Source organism: Cervus canadensis, chromosome 19, assembly GCF_019320065.1.
Source record: "Cervus canadensis isolate Bull #8, Minnesota chromosome 19, ASM1932006v1, whole genome shotgun sequence".
Lineage (NCBI taxonomy): Eukaryota > Metazoa > Chordata > Mammalia > Artiodactyla > Cervidae > Cervus > Cervus canadensis.
In genome coordinates, this window is record NC_057404.1 from 61864567 (window position 1) to 61888208 (window position 23642).

Here is a 23642-nt window from a genome sequence, read left to right on the forward strand (position 1 = left end):
GTATGGTGTTAGAAAGTGTTCTAGTTTCATTCTTTTACAAGTGGTTGACCAGTTTTCCCAGCACCACTTGTTAAAGAGGTTGTCTTTTTTCCATTGTATATCCTTGCCTCCTTTGTCAAAGATAAGGTGTCCATAGGTTCGTGGATTTATCTCTGGGCTTTCTATTCTGTTCCATTGATCTATATTTCTGTCTTTGTGCCAGTACCATACTGTCTTGATGACTGTGGCTTTGTAGTAGAGTGTGAAGTCAGGCAGGTTGATTCCTCCAGTTCCATTCTTCTTTCTCAGGATTACTTTGGCTATTTGAGGTTTTTTGTATTTCCATACAAACTGTGAAATTATTTGTTCTAGTTCTGTGAAAGATACCATTGGTAGCTTGATAAGGATTGCATTGAATCTATAGATTGCTTTGGGTAGAATAGCCATTTTGACAATATTGATTCTTCCAATCCATGAACACGGTATGTTTCTCCATCTGTTTGTGTCCTCTTTGATTTCTTTCATCAGTGTTTTATAGTTTTCTATGTATAGGTCTTTTGTTTCTTTAGGTAGATATACTCCTAAGTATTTTATTCTTTTTGTTGCAACGGTGAATGATACTGTTTCCTTAATTTCTCTTTCTGTTTTTTCATTGTTAGTATATAGGAATGCAAGGGATTTCTGTGTGTTAATTTTATATCCTGCAACTTTACTATATTCATTGATTAGCTCTAGTAATTTTCTGGTAGAGTCTTTAGGGTTTTCTATGTAGAGGATCATGTCATCTGCAAACAGTGAGAGTTTCACTTCTTCTTTTCCTATCTGGATTCCTTTTACTTCTTTTTCTGCTCTGATTGCTGTTGAACAGTAGTGGTGAGAGTGGGCACCCTTGTCTTGTTCCTGATTTCAGGGGAAATGCTTTCAATTTTTCACCATTGAGGGTGATGCTTGCTGTGGGTTTGTCATATATGGCTTTTATTATGTTGAGGTATGTTCCTTCTATTCCTGCTTTTTGGAGAGTTTTAATCATAAATGAGTGTTGAATTTTGTCAAAGGCTTTCTCTGCCTCTATTGAGATAATCATATGGTTTTTATCTTTCAATTTGTTAATGTGGTGTATTACATTGATTGATTTGCAGATATTAAAGAATCCTTACATTCCTGGGATAAAGCCCACTTGGTCATGCTGTATGATTTTTTTAATATGTTGTTGGATTCTGTTTGCTAGAATTTTTTTAAGGATTTTTGCATCTATGTTCATCAGTGATATTGGCCTGTAGTTTTCTTTTTTTGTGGCATCTTTGTCTGGTTTTGGAATTAGGGTGATGGTGGCCTCATAGAATGAGTTTGGAAGCTTACCTTCCTCTGCAATTTTCTGGAAGAGTTTGAGTAAGATGGGTGTTAGTGCTTCTCTAAATTTTTGGTAGAATTCAGCTGTGAAGCCATCTGGTCCTGGGCTTTTGTTCGCTGGAAGATTTTTGATTACAGTTTCGATTTCCTTGCTTGTGATGGGTCTGTTAAGATCTTCTATTTCTTCCTGGTTCAGTTTTGGAAAGTTATACTTTTCTAAGAATTTGTCCATTTCATCCAAGTTGTCCATTTTATTGGCATAGAGCTGCTGGTAGTAGTCTCTCATGATCCTTTGTATTTCAGTGTTGTCTGTTGTGATCTCTCCATTTTCATTTCTAATTTTGTTAATTTGGTTCTTCTCTCTTTGTTTCTTAATGAGTCTTGCTAATGGTTTGTCAATTTTGTTTATTTTTTCAAAAAACCAGCTTTTAGCTTTGTTGATTTTTGCTATGGTCTCTTTTGTTTCTTTTGCATTTATTTATGCCCTGATTTTTACGATTTCTTTCCTTCTGCTAACCCTGGGGTTCTTCATTTCTTCCTTCTCTAATTGCTTTAGGTGTAGACTTAGGTTATTTATTTTGCTTTTTTCTTGTTTATTGATGTGATCCTGTATTGCTATGAACCTTTCCCTTAGCACTGCTTTTACAGTGTCTCATAGGTTTTGGGTTGTTGTGTTTTCATTTTCATTCATTTCTATACATAGTTTGATTTCTTTTTTGACTTCTTCTATGATTTGTTGGTTATTCAGAAGCATGTTATTTAGCCTCCACATGTTTGAATTTTTAACAATTTTTTTCCTGTAATTGAGATCTAATCTTACTGCACTGTGGTCAGAAAAGATGACTGGAATGATTTCAATTTTTTTGAATTTTCCAAGACCAGATTTATGGCCCAGGATGTGATCTATTCTGGAGAAGGTTCCGTGTGCACTTGAGAAAAAGGTGAAATTGATTGTTTTGGGGTGAAATGTCCTATAGATATCAATTAGGTCTAGCTGGTCCATTGTGTCATTTAAGGTTTGTGTTTCCTTGTTAATTTTCTGTTTAGTTGATCTATCCATAGTTGTGAGTGGGGTATTAAAGTCTCCCACTATTATTGTGTTACTATTAATTTCCTCTTTCATACTCGTTAGCATTTGCCGTACATATTGCGGTGCTCCTATGTTGGGTGCATATATATTTATAATTGTTATATCTTCTTGGATTGATCCTTTGATCATTATGTAGTGTCCTTCTTTGTCTCTTTTCACATCCTTTATTTGGGTAAAGGAACATGAAAAATGCCCACCAAGTCAAACAACAGAGGAGGAGATAGGGAATCTACCTGAAAAAGAATTTAGAATAATGATAATAAAAATGATCCAAAATCTTGAAAACATAATGGAGTTACAGATAAATACCCTGGAGACAAAGATTGAAAAGATGCAAGAAATGTTTAATAAAGACCTAGAAGAAATAAAAAAGAGTCAATTAAAAATGAATAATGCAATGAATGAGATCAAAAACACTCTGGAGGGAACCAAGCGTAGAATAACGGAGACAGAAGATAGGATAAGTGAGGTAGAAGATAAAATGGTGCAAATAAATGAAGCATTGAGGAAAAAAGAAAAAAGGATCAAAAGAAATGAGGACAACCTCAGGGACCTCTGGGACAATGTGAAAGGCCCCAACATTCGAATCATAGGAGTCCCAGAAGAAGAAGACAAACAGAAAGGCCATGAGAAAATACTCGAGGAGATAATAGCTGAAAACGTCCTTAAAATGGGGAAGGAAATAGCCACCCAAGTCCAAGAAACCCAGAGAGTCCCAAACAGGATAAACCCAAGGCGAAACACCCCAAGACACATATTAATCAAATTAACAAAGATCAAACACAAAGAACAAATACTAAAAGCAGCAAGGGAGAAACAACAAATGACACACAAAGGGATTCCCATAAGGATAACAGCTGATCTATCAATAGAAACCCTCCAGGCCAGAAGGGAATGGCAGGACGTACTGAAAGTAATGAAAGAGAATAACCTACAACCTAGATTACTGTACCCAGCAAGGATCTCATTCAGATATGACGGAGAATTCAAAAGCTTTACAGACAAGCAAAAGCTGAGAGAATTCAGCACCACCAAACCAGCTCTTCAACAAATGCTAAAGGATCTTCTCTAGACAGGAAATGCAGAAAGGCTGCATAAACGTGAACCCAAAACAGCAAAGTAAATGGCAACGGGACCACACCTATCAATAATTACCTTAAATATAAATGGGTTGAATGCCCCAACCAAAAGACAAAGATTGGCTGAATGGATACAAAAACAAGACCCCTATATATGCTGTCTACACGAGACCCACCTCAAAACAAGAGACACATACAGACTAAAAGTGAAGGGCTGGAAAAAAATATTTCACTCAAATGGAGACCAAAAGAAAGCAGGAGTCGCAATACTCATATCAGAATGCTGAGTTTTAAGCCAACTTTTTCCCTCTCCTCTTTCATGTTCATCAAGAGGCTCTTTAGTTCCTCTTCACTTTCTGCCATAAGGGTGTCATCTGCATATCTGAGGTTATTGATATTTCTCCTGGCAATCTTGATTCCAGCTTGTGCTTCATCCTGTCTGGCATTTCTCATGAGGCACTCTGCATATAAGTTAAATAAGCAGGGTGTCAATATACAGCCTTGACTGTATATTGGACTGTCAGGGATTTGGAACAGATTTGGAACCAGTCTGTTGTTCCATGTCCAGTTCTAATTGTAACTTCTTGACCTGCATACAGGTTTCTCAGGAGGCACAGTTGATTTATAAAGTTGTGTTGGTTTCAGGTGTACAGGAAAGTGAATCAGTTATATATCCTCTTGTTCAGGTTACTTTCCCACATGGGCCATCATGGGGAACGACTCCAGTCCCCTGTGCTGTGCAGCAGGCCCTTATTAGTTTCCTGTTTTAGATACAGCTGCATGCACGTGTCACTCTCAATTTCCCACTTTATCCCCCACGAAACCTTTCACCACTTGTAACCATGAATTTGTTTTCTGCACCTGTGACTCTTTTCTGTTTTGTAAATAAGTTCATTTGCGTCTTTTTTTTTTTTTTTTAGATTCCACTTTTAAGCAATATCCTATATTTGTCTCTCTCCATCTGACTTCACTCAGTATGATAATCTCTAGGCCCATCACATTGCTATAAATGGCATTATTTCATTCTTTTTTATGGCTGAGTAGTATTCTGTTGTGTATGTGTACCACATCTTCGTTACCCACTCCTTCGTTCTTTTCGGTCTTTGTTATCCAGGCGTTAGCTATTTTGGCCTTGTTCTCTAATTTTCTCTATTTTTCCTTGTTTTCTATTTCTTTGTCATTTTGTTTCCTTTTTTGGATACTTTTTAAACTGCATTTTCAGCCTTTCTATTGAATTTTCCATTTCAGGATATTTATATTTATTTTAAAAACTTCTGTTATGTCTCTGATTTTTTTTTAATCCATCCCTTTCTTGTTTCATGGTTGTAACATGTTTTCTTGTTTATTAATGATAGACTTTGAAATTTTGTTCTTCTGTAATGTCAGTTTCTTAAAAATTACTTTGTTTGAAATCATGTTGAAGACTTTACTCAGATTTCTGGTGTCTTTGGTATTACCCTCATAATTAAAAGCTTTGGGTGAAAATGGTCATTGGAAACTCTGAAAATACAGGTGGAAATTACTGTCTTCTCTAGAATGATCTGAATGGGATTTTTTTCTGGAGAACCCCAGTATCCCAATACTTTAAGATTTTCCTAAGACTGTGGATTTCTAAGAGAGTTTTCTTTTATAGTACAGATTACTTTTTGGAATGCAAAGCTCAGTGCTCTGCTGGTCAAGTGGGAAAACAGGTTATGTGTCTCAACTTTCAACATTTAATCCAGCTAATATGAGTCATTCAGTCCTTCACTTCTCCAGAAAAGAATTCTCCAGTATTCAGTCAGTACTGAGGAAGGGTAGCTATCAGATTATGAAGAGGAAAGTGTGTCTAGGGAAACCCTAATTTGTTACACATCTTTTACCCAGTCCTCCTTATTTTAACCTCGAAACCCTTTGGGTTTCCGTGGTGGCTCAGATGGTAAAGAATCTGCCTGCAGTGCAGGAGACCAGGCTTTGATCCCCTGGAGAAGGCTGTGGCAACACACCAGATAGTCTTCCGTGGAGAATTCCATGGACCCAGGCTCCTGGCAGGTCATGATCCATGGGGTTGCAAAGAGTCGGCATGTCTGAGTGACTAACGTTTGCACTATAAATTTCAGAAAAACCTGTTGTTACAAATGTTGAACCTTCTGAGGATTCTTCTTTGTAAACTAAAACCTAAGTCTCAGATTTTGCTACTGCTTATTTTAGATTAGGTATTCTAACTCCCATCTGTTTTTCTGGGTTCCAAAAGTTTGTTGCTGTTGTTACCTCTCTTGTTTGTCTTGTAATTTTTTTGTCTTTAAAATATGCAGTTAGAGTGAGGTTTCTGAAGGCAGATAATTGACTTGTTTATTAAATGTACTCTTTTAATTCAGAAGACTTTTTTAAAATTGACTTTAGAGGGTAAGAAATGAAGCCTTGTCCTTCAATTTATGAGAGTACTTATTACTATGACTACTTGAGTGTGTGAAATTAGAATATATTTAATAAGCTTCCCATAATTATTTTAAGCATTATTTTTATGAATGCAGAATGTTTTCATGACAACAAGCAATTATCTTTGACAATAAAATTTAAATGTATTAATGACTAGTAGTTATTCTAGTGTGTTTGGTTATTAGCAGTTATTTAGAATTTAGTCACAGTAAATTCATGCTATACATAATCCTTTTATGCATTTTCCAGACTCCTCTCCTAATTGATTATTACCTTCATAAGAAAAATTTGTGTTTATCACAACTCTAAACTCTAGAACCTACAGTGTCTTGTATTTCTGATGAGAGCACTAACTTTATGTTGTGTGCATTTAAGAGAGGGGAAACCAACAGGACTGAAGTACATCATACTCTAATTACTCATATTTCAGTTTAACAATTGATAGGTGGATCCAGAGAATCCATATAACATTTTTAAAGCTAGTGAAATTTTATAGAACCTTAAAAGAACTTATGTTTTTGTGTGTGGAATTCTTATTAGAATAATCCCACTGATTATCATCTGTGCACTTAGGCAGAATGAAAGCTTACTGGCACTGCATGTGACACAGTCAGTTCTGCACTTCAGTTTCTCCAGTTGTTGTGCCAAAACTATTTTAAAATGGTACCTGAGCCTAGTATTGCTTAAATGTTCCTTGGACCTTACTTGGTAAAAGATAAGTTTATGTTTTCAAAACTATCCTGTGATTTCTGTTTTTAGTTCAGTTTAATATGGATGTTTTAAATTTGCATGATTCTGACAAGAATACAGTATTAAAACCTGAGGACTTTTGGTTTTACAAATGAAATCAAAATAAAGAAGGAGGAAACTGACTTTACTCTTCAAATAGCTTTGTATAATTTTTAGCAACTAGACTTGAGATCATTCAATCTATGTTTGAGAAAAGTTTTCAGTTAACTTTTGCAAGGCACTATTTAAAACTTCTTTTCAAAGTAGTATAGATGGATATTGTAACTGTGTGTTGCAACCCAATCTTGTAACTATGTTTTTTTTCTTCATTAAACCTAATTTGTATGGTCTGAATAAGTAACTCCCAGAAGAATTCCCTTACTCAAAGGGAGGTCTGAAAATTATAGCAAGTTACCTGCTTTTCTCACTAATTTGAAGTAAGATGAGTTTGATTTATACATGATGGATTAAGTTGTTTTTGTTGTTCCTCAGAAGAGTGTACCCCTTCTGAAAGAGCAAGTTACTGGTCTTTCCCAAGAACTGTAGCTATGAGAAGGAGCTGAGAGCAGTGCTAGTAACGACGGTGCTGCTCGTTTGAAAGCAACTAAAGTGAGTGCGAGTCTAGGCTGAGCTTCTCCTTTCACTGGCGTATGAGGGTCAAAGAAAGAACGAGTAATGAACATTAGGGGTACTTACTCTGTGTCAGACCCACTTTCATAAGCTGTATGGTATTAATTCATCTTCAGAGCAGCTCTGTAAAGTAAATACAATTATTATCATCCCCATTTCATAGAAGAAGGGATAGAGGCAAGTCATGGGGCTGATAAATTATAGAACTGGGCTTTGCATCCAGACAGTCTGGTTCTGGAGTCCATAAGCTTAATTACCGCTCTAAATTGTTGCTACTATAAGAGAATTCTGCAGAAAAATATGAAATTGCTCTCAAATAAAAGAAGAAAAAGAAGTGGGGATAAAAGAACATAGCCAAACCAAGTGATTCAAGGTCATGGGGCTCTGATTAACTGACATGGATCAGTATTATTGTGAGATTTTAACTTATTTGGCTTATATAGAGAAAAGAGTAAAATAAAGATGACTAAAGGGGTTTCCTGGATGGCTCAGCGGATAAAGAATCTGCCTGCAACACAGGAGATTCAGGTTCGATCCCTGGGTCAGGAAGATCCGTCTGAAGGAAGAAATGGCAACCCACTTCAATATTCTTGCCTGGAGAGTCCCATGGACAGAGGAGCCTGGCCGGATACAGTGCAAAAGGTCAAAAAAAGTCAGACACAATTGAGTGACTAAGCATGCAGGAAGTAAATTTATCACATTAAAATCAGGAAGAAACACAATATACCTTGTAAATTCAGTAATTTTTCTTCTCAGTTACTTATTCTACTGACATTATTGTAATTCCAAAGGGAGGATGGAAGTGAGAGTCACATTAACATGTACATGTATAACTGAATCACTTTGTTGTACACTAGAACACACACAACATTGTTAATCAACTATACACCAAAGTAAAATAAAGATAAATAACTTACTGAAAAAATGTTTTGAGGTGCCAATTTGACATTCAGTGATCAATGCCAAGTAAGCTGTTGGATAAATGTAACTTAAGCTCAGAAGTTTGGGCTGAAGATACAAATTGGAGATCATTAAGACATAATAATATTTAAAGTCATGAAATTGCTTGGTATTATCTTGGAAGAGGATAGACAGAGAGAAGCAAATCTCATGTTAGGGTGAGAGGAGAAGTCAATAAAGGAGCCTGGGAAAGAGCAGTTCATAGAACAAGAGGAAATGCAGGAATGTGTGACGCAGGAAAGCCAGGAAACTAAGCAAGGTAGAACGTGCCTAAGCCTGCTGAGGATTAGATTATGTGCAAGAAAAGTTTCACTGGGTTTGGCAATGTGGAAGGCACTGATGAATTTAGCAAAAGTAGTTTCAATGGACTGTGGACAGGGAGGCTAGATTGAGACGGATGGAAAAATTAAGAGGAAGTAAGCATGGGTAAACTAATATAGGGAAAGGCTTAGTAGACTAATTCTACTATGCTTCTTAAAATTGTTCTCATGTGCAACTCTATGAGACCCCATGGACTGTAGCCCGCCAGGCTCCTCTGTCCATTGACTTCTCCAAGCAAGAACACTGGAGTGGATAGCCATTCCCTTCTCTAGGGGATTTTCCCCACCCAGGGATCGAACCCGGTCTGCTGCTTTCAGGCGGACTCTTTCCCATCTGAGCCACCAGGGAGGCCCTCATCAGACAAAGCCCAGTTTTAATCACTACCCTCCTCAACTGTATGGAACCGTCATTCACATGATTCTATCATCTTTTCTCTATATTTGTTTACCTCTTATTTATCCTTCCACCTCATCTTTCCCTTTAAAATTCCATTACTGTATCTTAGGGAATTCATTTTTTCTGGTTAAAAGTCTTCAGCCATATCTTTCAGTGTTATCTCTGCTTGCTTGCTTTGTCTTTGCCTTGACAGGGGACACTGACTCCCCTTACGTACCGTACAGGCCAGGAGTGGGAGCGTTATCCTTGTTGACCACTGCTATTTTCCGGCAATACCCCTGCTCTTCTGAGTTTTCCCAAAGAGTTGGATGGAGTTTTAGTTATCTTAAAAGTAGCAGGGCTCTCAGAGAGTCTTGCATATAGTATTCGTTGTACTGCATATTCCATTTTATGTAAGACTTTAGCAACCATGGATTTTGGTAACCATAGCCCAGGGCTATTAAGGGGTGACTGTAGTTTCTTTCTGTTAAAACTCTTGCCTGTATTTGTTTTTTTTTTCCCCTCTAGAACTCTTTCTTGGGACCAGACTATAACTCAAAGAAACATTGTTCCAAGCAGTCTTTAAAATAAGCAGAGAATCTTTAATTTCTTCAAACTTCCCACTCTCCATTTTTAAATGTTAGGCTGCACGTACAGATTTACTCCTTTTGCTAAGTGTTCTGCTTCTTCATCTGTTTTCTAATCATCATTACGTTCAAGGAATTCTCTATCGTTTTTGTATTATTAGAAGAAATAAAAATGTATTTGCCTAAAAAAAAAAGAAGAAACATTGTTTCAGATATATCAGAGAGTAAGGATTTTGATTATGAAGTTTTCAGCTTTACGTCCTCTGAACGTTATACCTGAAAAACATGAAACTAACATAGTTCTTCTAAATATTAAATATCAAAATAGTCATTTTAGAAGGATAATGTGAAATAATGTGGTTGCTAAGAACACTTCGGAGCTAATGTAGTGCACAAGAAAGTAGATGAAAACTCTTATAATTTTTTATGTAAAAATATTTCATATACTTGTTTTCATTTCTAGATTACAGTGTATTGGCAAAGCAGTAGTTTTCTCTGAATTTATAATTTGGTTTGTCTTCATGAAATGTTTATCTCTTTCTAACTCAACCTTTAACCCTAAGAGACATTTGAGCCCTAGGAAAATTATCCCTTTGGCACAGGAATTTTTCACTTTGAATGACTTATTATTCAGTTTTGGTTAAAAGAATTTGATTAAAAAGATTAAGTACCCAAGAAAATGTATAATCTGCAATTTTAGAAAAAAAATTTAATAATCAAACATTCCTTTTTCATATGCTCATGATTAAACCCATGGTCACCAAAATTTCTAAATATATGTCATTCATCCATCATCTCAAATCTCTAAAGTAGCTTCTTGGTAAGAATAAATGATATATTGAATCATGACCAGTTTTATTATTTAGCATAACAGCTTAGAAATGAATCTATCTTCAGAATTTTTTTTTAACCTATTTATATACCCAAATATGGCTTCCCAGGTAGCACAATGGTAAAGAATCTACCTGCCAGTGGAGGAGATGCAAGAGACGTGGATTCAATCCCTTGGTTGGAAAGATCCCATGGAGAAGGAAATGGTAACCCGCTCCAGTATTCTTTCATGGAAAATTCCATAGACAGAGGAAGCTGGCTGACTGCAGTCCATGGGGTCACAAAGAATAGACATGACTGAGTGACTGAGCATGCACACATGCATATCCCAATATAGAAAACAAACCTCTGGATAACAGAAAGATTAGTTAGCAATATGGTCTCTAGAGGCCCTCACTATCAGTTCTCAGTCCTGTCTTGTGAAAAAAATCTTCTAAGCTAAAATCTTCTAAGCTAAAACCTTCTCTTCTTTGTGAATATAATGTGGTTTTTCTTATGGAAAGTGATCACATATTCCAAGAGTCTAATATAATGTATTTGGTTGTCTATTTCACTTCTCTTTTTGAGTATAAGACAGTTCAAGCCAGAGATTCGGCTCTTTGGCTGGATCTCCTCAAAGTAATGGGGTTTCGCTAATAGCTCAGTAAAGAATCTTTCTGCAATGCAGGAGACCTGAGTTTGATTTTTGGGTTGGGAAGATATGCTGGAGAAGGAAATAGCAACCCACTCCAGTATTCTCTCCTGGAGAATCCCATGGACAGAGGAGCCTGGCAGGCTACAGTCCATGGGGTCGCAAAGAGTCAGACACGACTTAGCCAGTGAACTACCACCACATACCTCAAACTGATGATGCTACCATTAAAACAACAATAATTACAAAATGTGAAATCTGTGGTTACGTAGACTCTAAACTTCGCTGTTACAAGTAGAACATGATTGTGAAAGTGGATTATTTTCCAAATTTTACAGTAATAGACATGACTTTTTTTTTTAAGTTGCAGTTGCTGATCCCCAGAAAATAGCATTGACTCTATTGAAACCATTTATTGGTGTTACAGTAAATACACATACTTTATTGTTGCTGTTGTTCAGTTGCTAAGTTGTGTCTGATTCTTTATGACTGCTTGAACTGCAGCCCACCAGGCCTCCCCGGTCCTTCACTATCTCCCGGCGTTTGCTCAAACGCAAGTCCATTGAGTTGGTGATGCCATCCAACCATCTCATCCTCTGTTGTTCCCTTCTCCTCTTGCCCTCAGTTTTTTCCAACATCAGTATCTTTTTTTTTCCAACGCGTCAGCTCTTCACATCAGGTGGCCAACGTATTGGAGCTTCAGCTTCAGTATCAGTCCTTCCAATGAATATTCAGGGTTGATTTCCTTTAAGACTGACTGGTTTGATCTCTTTGCCGTCCGAGGGACTCTCAAGAGTCTTCTCCAGCCCTGCAATTCAAAAACATCAATTCTTTGCCATTCAGCTTTCTTTATGGTCCAACTCTCACATCCGTACCTGACTACTGGAAAAACCATAGCTTTGACTATATAGATGTTTGTCAGCAAAGTGATGTCTTTGCTTTGTAATATGCTATCTAGGTTTGTCATAGTTTTTCTTCCCAGGAGTAAGTGTCTTTTAATTTCATGGCTGCAGTCACTGCCGTGATTTTGTGAAGTTGCTCAGTCATGTCTGACTCTTTGTGATCCCGTGGACTGTAGCCTACCAAGCTCCTCTGTCCGTGGAATTCTCCAGGCAAGAATACTGGGGTGGGTAACCTTTCCCTTCTCCAGGGCATCTTCCCAACCCTGGGATCGAACCCAAGTCTCCCTCATTGCAGGCAGACACTTTACTCTCTGAGCCACCAGGGAAGCCCTGATTTTGGAGCCCAGGAAAATAAAATCTGTCACTGTTTTCACTTTTTATCCATCTATTTGCCATGAAGTGATGGGACCAGAGGCTGTGATCTTAGTTTTTTGAATTTTGTGTTTTAAGCCAGCTTTTCCACTCTCCTTCTTTACCCTCAGCAAGAGACTGTTTAGTTCCTCTTTACTTTCTGTCATTAAAGTGGTATCATTTGCGTATCTGAGGTTCTTGATATTTCTCCTGGCAATCTTGATTCCAGCTTGTGATTCACCTGACCTTTGTAGACCTTTATTTTTTTCACATAAGTAATACATATTTGCCCCTTCCTTTTTCCTTCCTGTTTAACAGAATCACACAGCTTTTCTTACAATGAATATGAATTATTTTCCTTTTTTGACTTGAGCAACCACCAAACAGTATAGATTTGGGGAGAAATAAAGGGATCTCATCTAAAGTTTCTTTTTTTTAATATGAAGACAGAATTTGTAGGTCAGAGTTGTTTAAGTATTATGCCTTAGTTTATAAGTTTAGGCAAGTCATTAAACTTCTCAAGACTTCGTTTACCTCACCTGTGAAATGAAAATCATGGACTAAATTACAAATTCTTGCAATGCTAAAAATTTCAGTTATTATTTGATTGATGTAAATCTGTCTAAGATTAAAAATTGAAAGTGGAACAATAGCTTTTTAACAATCATAAAAGAATTATTAAGCACTAAATTATGCATGGCAATATTTTTCTATAAAATTTAAAAAATTAAGTGTCTTCTTTGAACCAGCTTACATTTAAAAATGAAAAGTCAAATAGGTCACCAGATCCATTAAAGAAGACATTCAATATATCTTGACATTTCTTCATTCAACCTAGTCATTTACATCTCTTAGCTAGACCTTGTGCAGGCAACAGAGGATTCAGAGATGAATAAAACATGGCCTCTAACCTCGAGGAGTTTACATTTTAACATGTTTAAAAGTCACTCTAAATTATGACCATAAAGACCTGAATAGCAAATTTGTAAATTGGGATTTTGCTTATTCTTTAGAACTGACATTATCTTCCTTTACTAAATTAGTCAGGGAGTTATTAAGTTAGTCAGTGTAAGTGTAACTGTAGGCTTGATAAAGGAAGGTACAGGTCTTATTTGAAGCTGTAATGCAATGTAATCACTTAGTCCAGTGATTAGAATGGAGAGATACTTGATATGTTTGGTGAAGCGAATTAAGGGCATAAGATACATTGACATTTCTTACTGTGATATCATTTTTGCTTGTTTACTTTGGAATATACACATACAGACTACTGCACAAAATACTGTTGTGTTGCTCAATGAGTTATGGTAAAGTAAGCACCTGTATAACCACTATGGAGGTTAATAAAAAGATCATTGCCCCCTTTTAACTCCTACTCCTTCCCTTCTTCCAAAAATCACACTGATTTCTTGTGCTATCCACATGGCCCAAGAGGCTGCCAAAAGCATTACTCAGCTTGTCATCACCTCTGGTGGGATTAGGAGACACTAAGTGGGACTTTCTAGGCACGCTTCTCTGCGTGTCTTTCTTCTGACTCTCGGTCCTTGTAATTTGGTCTGCCATAATGGATCACATTATTGTTATTATCACATTTTATTATCATATCACATATTATCATTATATTATATTATATACTATATCATATCATCTTATCACATATCATTATCACATTATCACATTATTATTATTATCATCATCATTATTATTGGAAGATGACAATATTTTAAGCCAAGGCACAGAGGTCATATTGAAAAGAAATACTAACTTTAAACAATTGTAAATATATAATCTTCCTGCCATTGCAGGAGATGCAAGTGACATGGGTTTGATCCCTGGTCAGGAAGGTCTCCTGGAGTAGGAAATGGCAACCCACTCCAGTATTCTTGCCTGGAAAATTCCATGGACAGAGGAGCCTGGCAGGCTACAGTCCATGGGGTCGCAGAGTCAGACACGGCTGAGCAACTGAGCATGTGCTATTTACCATTATTTGGTCTTCAGTTTTGAACTTTATAGTTAAATACACAGGTATTGTTCAGTTCAGTCACTCAGCCGTGTCCACTTTTTGCGACCCCATGGACTGCAGCATGCCAGGTTCCCTGTCCATCACCAGCTCCCAGAGCTTATTCAAACTCATGTTCATCGAGTCGGTGATGCCATCCAACCATCTCATCCTCTGTTGTCCCCTTCTCCTCCCGCCTTCAAACTTTCCCAGCATCAGAGTCTTTTCCAATGAGTCAGTTCTTTGCACCAGGTGGCCAAAGTATTGGAGTTTCAGTTTCAACATCAGTCCTTTCAATGAATATTCAGGACTGTTTCCTTTAGGATGGACTGGTTGGATCTCCTTGCAGTCCAAGGGACTCTCAAGAGTCTTCTCCAACACCACAGTTCAAAAGCATCAAATCTTTGGCACTCAGCTTTTTTTATAGTCCAACTCTCACATCCATACATGACTAGCGGAAAAACCATAGCCTTGACTAGATGGACCTTTGTTGGCAAAGTAATGTCTCTGCTTTTTAATATGTTGTCTAGGTTGGTCATAGCTTTCCTTCCAAGGAGTAAGCATCTTTTTATTTCATGGCTGCAGTCACCATCTGCAGTGATTTTGGAGCCCCCCAAAATAAAGTCTGACACTCTTTCCACTGTTTCCCCATCTATTTGCCATGAAGTGATGGGACCAGATGCCATGATCTTAGTTTTCTGAATGTTGAGCTTTAAGCCAACTTTTTCACTCTCCTCTTTCACTCTCATCAAGAGGCTCTTCAGTTCTTCTTTGCTCTCTGCCATAAGGGTGGTGTCATCTGCATATCTGAGGTTATTGATATTTCTCCCAGCAATCTTGAATCCAGCTTGTGCTTCATCCAGCCTGACTCACTGGAGAAGGCCCTGATGCTGGGAAAGATTGAAGGCAGGAGGAGATGGTTGGATGGCATCACTGACTCAATGGGCATTAGTTTGAGTAAGCTCCAGGAGTTGGTGATGGACAGGGAAGCCTGGTGTGCTGCAGTCCATGGGGTCACAAAGAGTCAGACACAACTGAGCGACTGAGCTGAACTGAACTGATAATGGCATGTATCCACCATTGTAGGATCACACAAAGTATTTTCACTACCCCCAAAATCCTCTGTGTTCTGCCTCCCCACAACAGTGGCAACCACTGATCTTTTTGCCATCTCCATAGTTTTACCTTTTCCAGAATTTGAGTAGTTGGAATCATATGGTATGTAGGTAGCCCTTTCACACTGGCTTATTTCACCTAGTAATATGTGCTTAAGGTTTCTTCGTGTCTTCTCATGGATTGATAGCTCATTTTTAGCTCTGAATAATACTCCATTGTCTATTTACACCACAGTGTATTTATCCTTTCACTTTCTAAAGGATATCTTGAATGCTTCCAAATTTTGGCAGTTACAAATTAAGTTGATATAAGCTTCCATGTTCAGATTTTCATGTGGACATAGATATCAACATTTGAGTAAATACCAAGGATTGTGATTACTAGATTGTATTGTAAGAGTACAGTTTGTTTTGTATGAAACTGCCAGACCATCTTCCAAAGTGGCTATATCATCTTAACATTCCCGTTTGCAGTGTGTGAATTTGGGTTGCTCTGCATCCTCTCCAGCTTTTGTTGTCAGTATTTTGGATTCTGGCCATTCTAATGGATATATAATGGTATCTCTTTGTTTTAATTCTCAGTTTGCTAATGACATATGATGTTGAACATCTTTTCATATGTTTACTTGCCATCTGTATGTCTTCTTTAGTGAGGTGTCTGTTAAGACCTTTCGCCCATTTTTAAACATGAGATTATTGATTTTCTTTTTGAGTTTTAAGAATTCTTGTAAATGGATGATAGTCCTTTATCAGATATGTCTTTTCTAAGTATTTTCTCCCAATCTGTTGGTTATCTTCTCCTTCTTTTGACATTGTCTGTTGCAGAGCAAAATTATTTTTAAATTGGAGGGTAATTATTTTACAGTGTTGTGTTGGTTTCTGCCATGCAACAAATCAAATCGGCCTTAAGTGTGTATATATATACCCCTCCCTCCAGAGCAGAAGTTCTTAATTATAATGAAGTCCAAGTATCAGTTGTTTCTTTCAAGCACAGTACTTTGGGTATTGTATTTAAAATATCATCACCATGTCTGTCGTCTAGATTTTCTTCTATGTTTTTCTGGGAGTTCTATAGTTTCTTTTTTAAAGCACTACAGATTTTTTAAGCTGTATTCAGACAAGTTGGTATACAAAATTTAGCATGAACAGCATAATGAGTCTGCTTTCTTTGGCTGGGCTGCACAGAATGCAGGGTCTTGGTTTCCCCACCAGGTACTGAACCTGCACCCTCGGCAGTGGAGGTGCAGAGTCTAAGCCTTGGACCACCAGGGAAGTCCCAGGAGTTCTGTAGTTTCGCATTTTTAATTTATATCTAGGATCTGTTTGAGTTAATCTTTTTGGACGGTGTAAAGTCTGCAAAGATTCTTTTTTTTTTTTTTTCATGTGGATGTCTAGTTGTTCTAGCACCATTTATTGAAAAGATTATCTTTTTTCCACTGATTTGCCTTTGCTCCTTGTCAAAGATTAATTGACTGTGTTTGTCTAGATCTATTTCTTGGTTCTCTATTCTGTTTCATAGATCTGTTTGTTTCTTCTCTTGCCAATATCTTACTGTCTTGATCACTGCAACTTTATAGTAAGTTTTGAAGGCAGATAGTGTCAGTCCTCTGACATGCTTTTCTTTACTTAAATGTTCCTTCCTAGTTGCTCCAGTACCTCTGCAACTACTATATTTCAATGAGTGTGCCTGTCTGTGTTTTAATCCTTCTTGCTCTTTTATGGTCTGTCCTGATCAGCTTACCACTTTGCTTTCTTTATTTAATAATCCATATTGAAATTTATAGCTAATTGTTTTTAAATTTACATGTGGCAAGCTTCTTCCCTGAACCCCTCTGATTCTCATCAGAAAGAAGTTCCACTGAAAGTAAGGAAGATCAACAGATCTCCACAATAATTGCCTCAAGTTCCCATATATCCCCCTGGCTTGCACTGTCATACTTGCCCATGTATTTCATAATACCTTATGTCATATCTCTGCATATCCCAAGACAGAATGTTCTTCTTTCTGCCAGCCCTTGAATTGACTAGTTGCTCCTCAGGCCTGATTTCTCCTTCTACCTACAAGCAGGCTGAGGTCTCCCTGAACTGTACTCCAGCTTTATTCATTTCTATTGTATTTCCTCTACAGTACTGAGCTCAGTTGTTGTAATAGATTTCTCAGTTTTCTGAGGAAAAGGAGAATTTCTTATTAATTTTGATACTCACAAACAACTATCCCAGTGACCAGTATATAGCAGTTGCTCCATTATGTATGTATGTTGAATTCCTGATTAAAACTAAAGCTACTGAGCCCCTGCTTATTGCAACTAGAGAAAGCCCACACAGCATGAATTTTAGTCATCTGTGATAATGAAATTTATAAAAATTTAAACAGTGCAAAAGCTAGCATCAGTTCCTCATTGGTAGTTAAGTTGTTTTAATAGATCCCCCTGAGGACTTTTCCCATTCAAGTATTTTGTGATTTAAAAAATGTTCAGTTTTGTTCACACTTTGAAACAGTTAACTGACAGAGATATGAGTAGATGGTAGGAAAAAAATTCAGAAGAATCTAGGAATTCCTAGATTTCTAGATAAATTCCATAATTTATAAACTGAAAAATCAGTCCTTTAGTAGATAATAAACTGTGTAATTTCTTGTGAAGTTATTTCCATTCCTTTGGTGAAAGTGAAAGTCACTCAGCTGTGTCCAACTCTTTGCAACCCCGTGGACTATACAGTCCATGGAATTCTCCAGGCTAGAATACTGGAGTGGGTAGCCTTTCCCTTCTCCAGGGGATCTTTCCAACCCAGGGATCGAACCCAGGTCTCCTTCATTGCAGGCAGTCTTTACCAGCTGAGCCACAAGGAAAGTCCAAGAATACTGGAGTGGGTACCCTATCCCTTCTCCAGGGGATCTTCCCGACCCAGGAATCAAACCATGGTCTACTGCATTGCAGGCAGATTCTTTACCACTGAGCTATCAGGTATTTACATGTATTTTAATGGTTCTTTGTTTTTATATTTCTGAGCAATTTCAATCATATAAAACTTTAAAGATTTTTATTCACAGAAGTATTGCATTTTTTTAGCATGTTCTGTGAAAAACTTCATTCAGAACTGGAATTATTAAAATTAATATTAATCTCTAGAGATATATTTTTCAGCAGATGAGAGAATACTTAGGCTATTAAACCTAATTCATAAATCACTATGTAGGGTAACGAGACTTTAATGTTCTCTTCAATTTTTCCATTAACTTGAAGTGTCCAGGGCTTTTAAATAAGTTATTTTGGTACAATCACTATGGGACAAATATGACTCTGTTGCTATGGAAAACTTACTCCTTAAATGTGCATTTTCCCTTCTATATTGAGATCTCTTAATTCCTTTTCCATACTCCCATAATATAACATATCAAAGACTATAAGTATTCTAACACTTTTCTGTTATGATTATTGATATGTAAAATATGTATCAGAGATTATGGTAATTAAAATTAAAAATGAAGAAGAAGTAAAAGTTTAGCTTTTTAAAGGTAACAGTATTGTAGCTACCAAGAATCAGAGCCCACCATTAATTCTATAAACTACTAAAACATTTGTATGTCATAATCCAAATATAATAATGGCCTGATTTATATAACTTGATAGAAAAATTGGAAGTTTGAATTTTAAATGTGTAAATCAAAGTTCCCAGAAGTGATATGTCTGAATATTTAGTACCACATAATGCTCCAAGAAGATAAATTTGAGAAATGCATTCTTAGAAATTCAGCTTGTATGTTATATATGTCTTATAGTTATGAAAGCTGTTTAATCTAGTTTAACACTTTACTAACTTGATATTGAAACAGTTATTTTAATAATTAACATATTAGTTGATTTTGGAAATCATTTAACCAAACTCACTGTAAGAAATATTGCAGTATGTCAGTAATCTAAAGCTAATGTAGTAATATGTACTTATTTATTAATTTTTGGCTGTGCTGGGTCTTCATTGCTTTATGGGTCTTTCATAGCTGTGGTGAGAAGGGGCTATCTGATTGCAGTGCACAGTGGTGGCTTCCCTTGCTGTGGAGCGTGGATTATAGGGTACATGGGCCTCAGTATTTGTGACGCGTGGGCTCAGTAGTTGCAGCTTGTGGGCTCTGGGGCACAGGCTCTAGCTAATTGTGATCTACAGGCTTAGTTTCTCTTAGGCATGTGGGATCTTCCCAGACCAGGGACTGAACCCATGTCTCTAGCATTGGGATTCTTCACCACTGAGCCACCAGGGAAGCCCAATAATATGAACTTTTATCATGATATAACTTCCAATTTACTTCTATGGATTTGCAAATATTTGCATCAAACAATTGAACATAACTTTAAAAGGTGAACAGGTAGAATTATTTCCGAATTTTTTTATTCTCCAATCACGTAGTAAGATTAGCTTCTAAAAATAAAGCCTGAAGATTGAATGTAATATTTTGGAGGATATTTTAACAATAGGTAGATTAGGTAATCTGAAAATCCTCCCAATGAAAATGCCAAATTTAAAGCAAAATAAGATGAATATATTTGAAAGAATAGCTGGAATTACAGTAAAGTGAGGGAAGTCCTTTTGGGTCACAGAGAAAGGTGGCATGTGAAGCAGGCTTTCCTGGATTGAGGTTGTAGATAGGTGAAACCTAGGAGACAATCTGAGAGCTGATTTTGTTGGAGCGCTGGAAAAGGAGGGCTAAGGGAAAAGTAGGGAGTTAGTTTGGGTTTTAATGGTGATCCAGCTACAGGTTCTTCTCATGATGAGTGTATAGAATCATACTCTCTGTATATCAGGGCTTTTGGAGGTCTACCCTTCAGGGAAATGGTGGCTGAGAGAAATCTACTCACTTGGACAGTGTGATGATAGGAAGCTTGTTGGGGTAGTCATAGGCCCTGTATGGAAATAACCTGATTTGCTGAGGATTTGTTAACATGGATCAACCCATACAAGTTTAGGTTTCGAGTACCTGTGAGGTCCAGGAAACCCCAAGCTAACAAATTAACAAAACAAGTGGTCTTTACTTCACACCTACTAGGATGGCTGTAATCAATAAAACAGAAAGTAACAACTGTTAGCCAGGATGTGGAGAAATTGGAAGCCTCATGTATTGTAGTGGGGATGTAAAATGATGGAGCTGCTAAGGTAAACTGTGTGTTGGTTCCTCAAAAGGTTAAACACAACATTGCCATATGGCCCAGCAATTCCCTTCCTAGGTATGCATCTAAACAAATGAAAAGCCGGGACATAAGTATTTGTACACCAATTTTCATAACAGTTCAGTTCAGTCGCTCAGTCGTGTCCAACTCTTTGTGACCCCATGGACTGCAGCACGCCAGGCCTCCTTGTCCACCACCAACTCCCGGAGTTGAATCAGACTCATGTCCATTGAGTTGGTGATGCCATCCAACCATCTCATCCTCTGTCATCCCCTTCTCTTCCTGCCTTCAATCTTTCCCAGCATCAGAGTCTTTTCAAATGAGTTAGTTCTTCTCATCAGGTGGCCAAAGTATTGGAGTTTCAGCTTCAACATCAGTCCTTCAAATGAATATTCAGGACTGATTCCTTGAGGATGGACTAGTTGGATCTCCTTGCAGTGCAAGGAACTCTTAAGAGTCTGCTCCAACATCACAGTTCAAAACGCATCAATTCTTCGGCGCTCAGCTTTCTTTATAGTCCAACTCTCACATCCGTACATGACTACTAGAAAAACCATAGCCTTGACTAGACGGAGCTTTGTTGGCAAAGTAATGTCTCTGCTTTTTAATAAGATGTCTAGGTTGGTCATAACTTTTCTTCCAAGGAGTAAGCATCTTTTTATTTCATGGCTGCAATCACCATCTGCAGTGATTTTGGGGCCCCCCAAAATAAAGTCTGTCACTGTTTCCACGGTTTCCCCATTATTTGCCAGGAAGTGATGGGACTGGATGCCATGATCTTAGTTTCCTGAATGTTGAGCCTTAAGCCAACTTTTTCACTCTCCTCTTCCACTTTCATCAAGAGGCTCTTTTGTTCTTCTTCACTTTCTGCGATAAGGGTGGTATCATCTGCATATCTGAGGTTATTGATATTTCTCCTGGCAATCTAGATTCCAGCTTGTGCTTCTTCCAGCCCAGCTTTTCTCATGATGTACTCTGCATGTAAGTTAAATAAGCAGGGAGACAATATACAGCCTTGACATACTCCTTTTCCTATTTGGAACTAGTCTGTTGTTCCATGTCTAGTTCTAACTGTTGCTTCCTGACCTGCATACAGGTTTCTCAAGAGGCAGGTCAGGTGGTCTGGTATTCCCATCTCTTTCAGAATTTTCCACAGTTTATTGTGATCCACACAGTCAAAAGCTTTGGCATAGTCAATAAAGCAGAAGTAGATGTTTTTCTGGAACTCTCTTGCTCTTTTGATGATCCAGCAGATGTTGGCAATTTGATCTCTGTTTCCTCTGCCTTTTCTAAAACCAGCTTGAACATCTGGAAGTTCACAGTTCACGTATTGCTGAAGCCTGGCTTGGAGAATTTTGAACATACTTTGCTAGTGTGTGAGATGAGTGTAATTCTGTGGTAGTTTGAGCATTCTTTGGCATTGCCTTTCTTTGGGATTGGAATGACAACTGACCTTTTCCAGTCCTGTGGCCACTGCTGAGTTTTCCAAATTTGCTGGCATATTTAGTGCAGCGCTTTCACAGCATCATCTTTTAGGATTTGAAATAGCTCAACTGGAATTCCATCACCCCCACTAGCTTTCTTCATAGTGATACAGCATTGTGCAAAACAGCTGAAAGGTAGAAACCACCCAAGTGTCTATCAACAAATGGATGGATAAACAAAATGTGATTTATACTCCACTATGGAAAGGGATGAAATCTTGATATATGCTACAACATGGATAGACACTGATAATATTTTAAGTGTAATAAGCCATACATAGAAAGGCAAATATTGTATGATTCCTCCATTTATACCTCCATTTATAAGAGGTATCTAGAATAGGCAAATTCATTGAGATAGGAAGTAGAATAGAGGTTAACAGAGGTTGCGGGAGTAGGAAAGGGAGAGTTATTGTTTAATGGATACAGAATGGCTGGAGGCAAAATGTTTTGAGCATAACAGTAGTTCACCCAACACTGAGAATTTATGTAATGCCACTGCACTGTTGTTGGAAATATAAGTGGGTACTGCCATTACAGAAAGACTCTACTATGGAGGTTCCTCAAAAAAAAAAAAAAATTTGGTAAAGAAAGACAGAACTACCACATGATCCAGCAGTTTCACTTCTGGGTATTTATTCAAAGGAAATGAAAGCACTCTTTTAGATATCTGAACTCCCATGTATATTGCAGCATTATTCACAATTATTCCAAGACATGGAAACAACCTGTGTCCTTAAATGGAGTAATGCTTAAATAAAATGTGGTATGTGTATTCAACAGAATATTATTCAGCTGTTAAAAAAGGAGATCTTGCCATTTGTGACTGTGTAGATGAAACTTGAGGGCATTAAGCTAAGTGAAATAATTCAGACGAAAACAAATGCTGTATGAGGTCACTTACATGTGGCATCTAAAGAGGTTGAAGTCATAGAAACAGAGAATAGAGTGGTGGCTGCCAAGGGCTGGGGTTGGGGGAAATGAGGGGATATTGGTTAAAGAGCGTGAACTTCCCATTGTAAGAGGGGTACATTCTGAGGCTGTAATGTGCAACATGGTGACTGTGGTTTCCAATACTGTATTGTATGCCTGAAATTTGCCAAGAAAGCATATCTTAAATGTTCTCATCATCACCACCACCACAACAACAAAATGGTACTTATGTGAGGCGAAGGATGTGTTAGTTAATCTTATTGTGATGAACATTTTGCAATGCATGTGTATTAAATGTGATGGTTATCACATTGTACACTTTAAAATTATCCATTGTTAAGTATCAATTATATCTCAGAAAAGTTGGAGAAAAGAATGTAATTTTAATTTCACCTACCTTACTGTTATGGACTGAATGTTTGTCTCCCCCAAATTTACATGTTGACATTCTAACCCAATGTGATGGTATTAAGAGCTTTTAGCTTTGAAAGGTGATTAAATCGTCAGCATGGAGTCCTGATGAATGGGATTAGTGCTCTTATAAAGGATACCTCAGAAAGCTCTATACCATGCAGGACACAGCAAGTGAGCTCTCGCCCGACACTAAATCTTTTGGGACATTGATCTTGGACTTCCAGACTCCATAACTGTGGGAAATAAATGTTTGCTATTAAAGCCATCTGTCTATGGTATTTTTGTTACAGCAGTTCAAATGGACC

General features: G+C 37.4%; 1 protein-coding gene and 1 long non-coding RNA gene across 2 annotated transcripts in view; one reads left to right on the forward strand and one right to left on the reverse strand.

Annotated features, from left to right (window-relative positions):
* LOC122422380 (rho GTPase-activating protein 20-like) overlaps nt 1-23642 on the reverse strand; it is a 480282-nt gene that overhangs the window by 371305 nt on the left and 85335 nt on the right. The window lies entirely within an intron of this gene.
* The window catches only part of LOC122422385, a 74904-nt gene that overhangs the window by 50216 nt on the left and 1046 nt on the right, over nt 1-23642 (forward strand). The gene's annotated exons all lie outside the window — the stretch shown is intronic.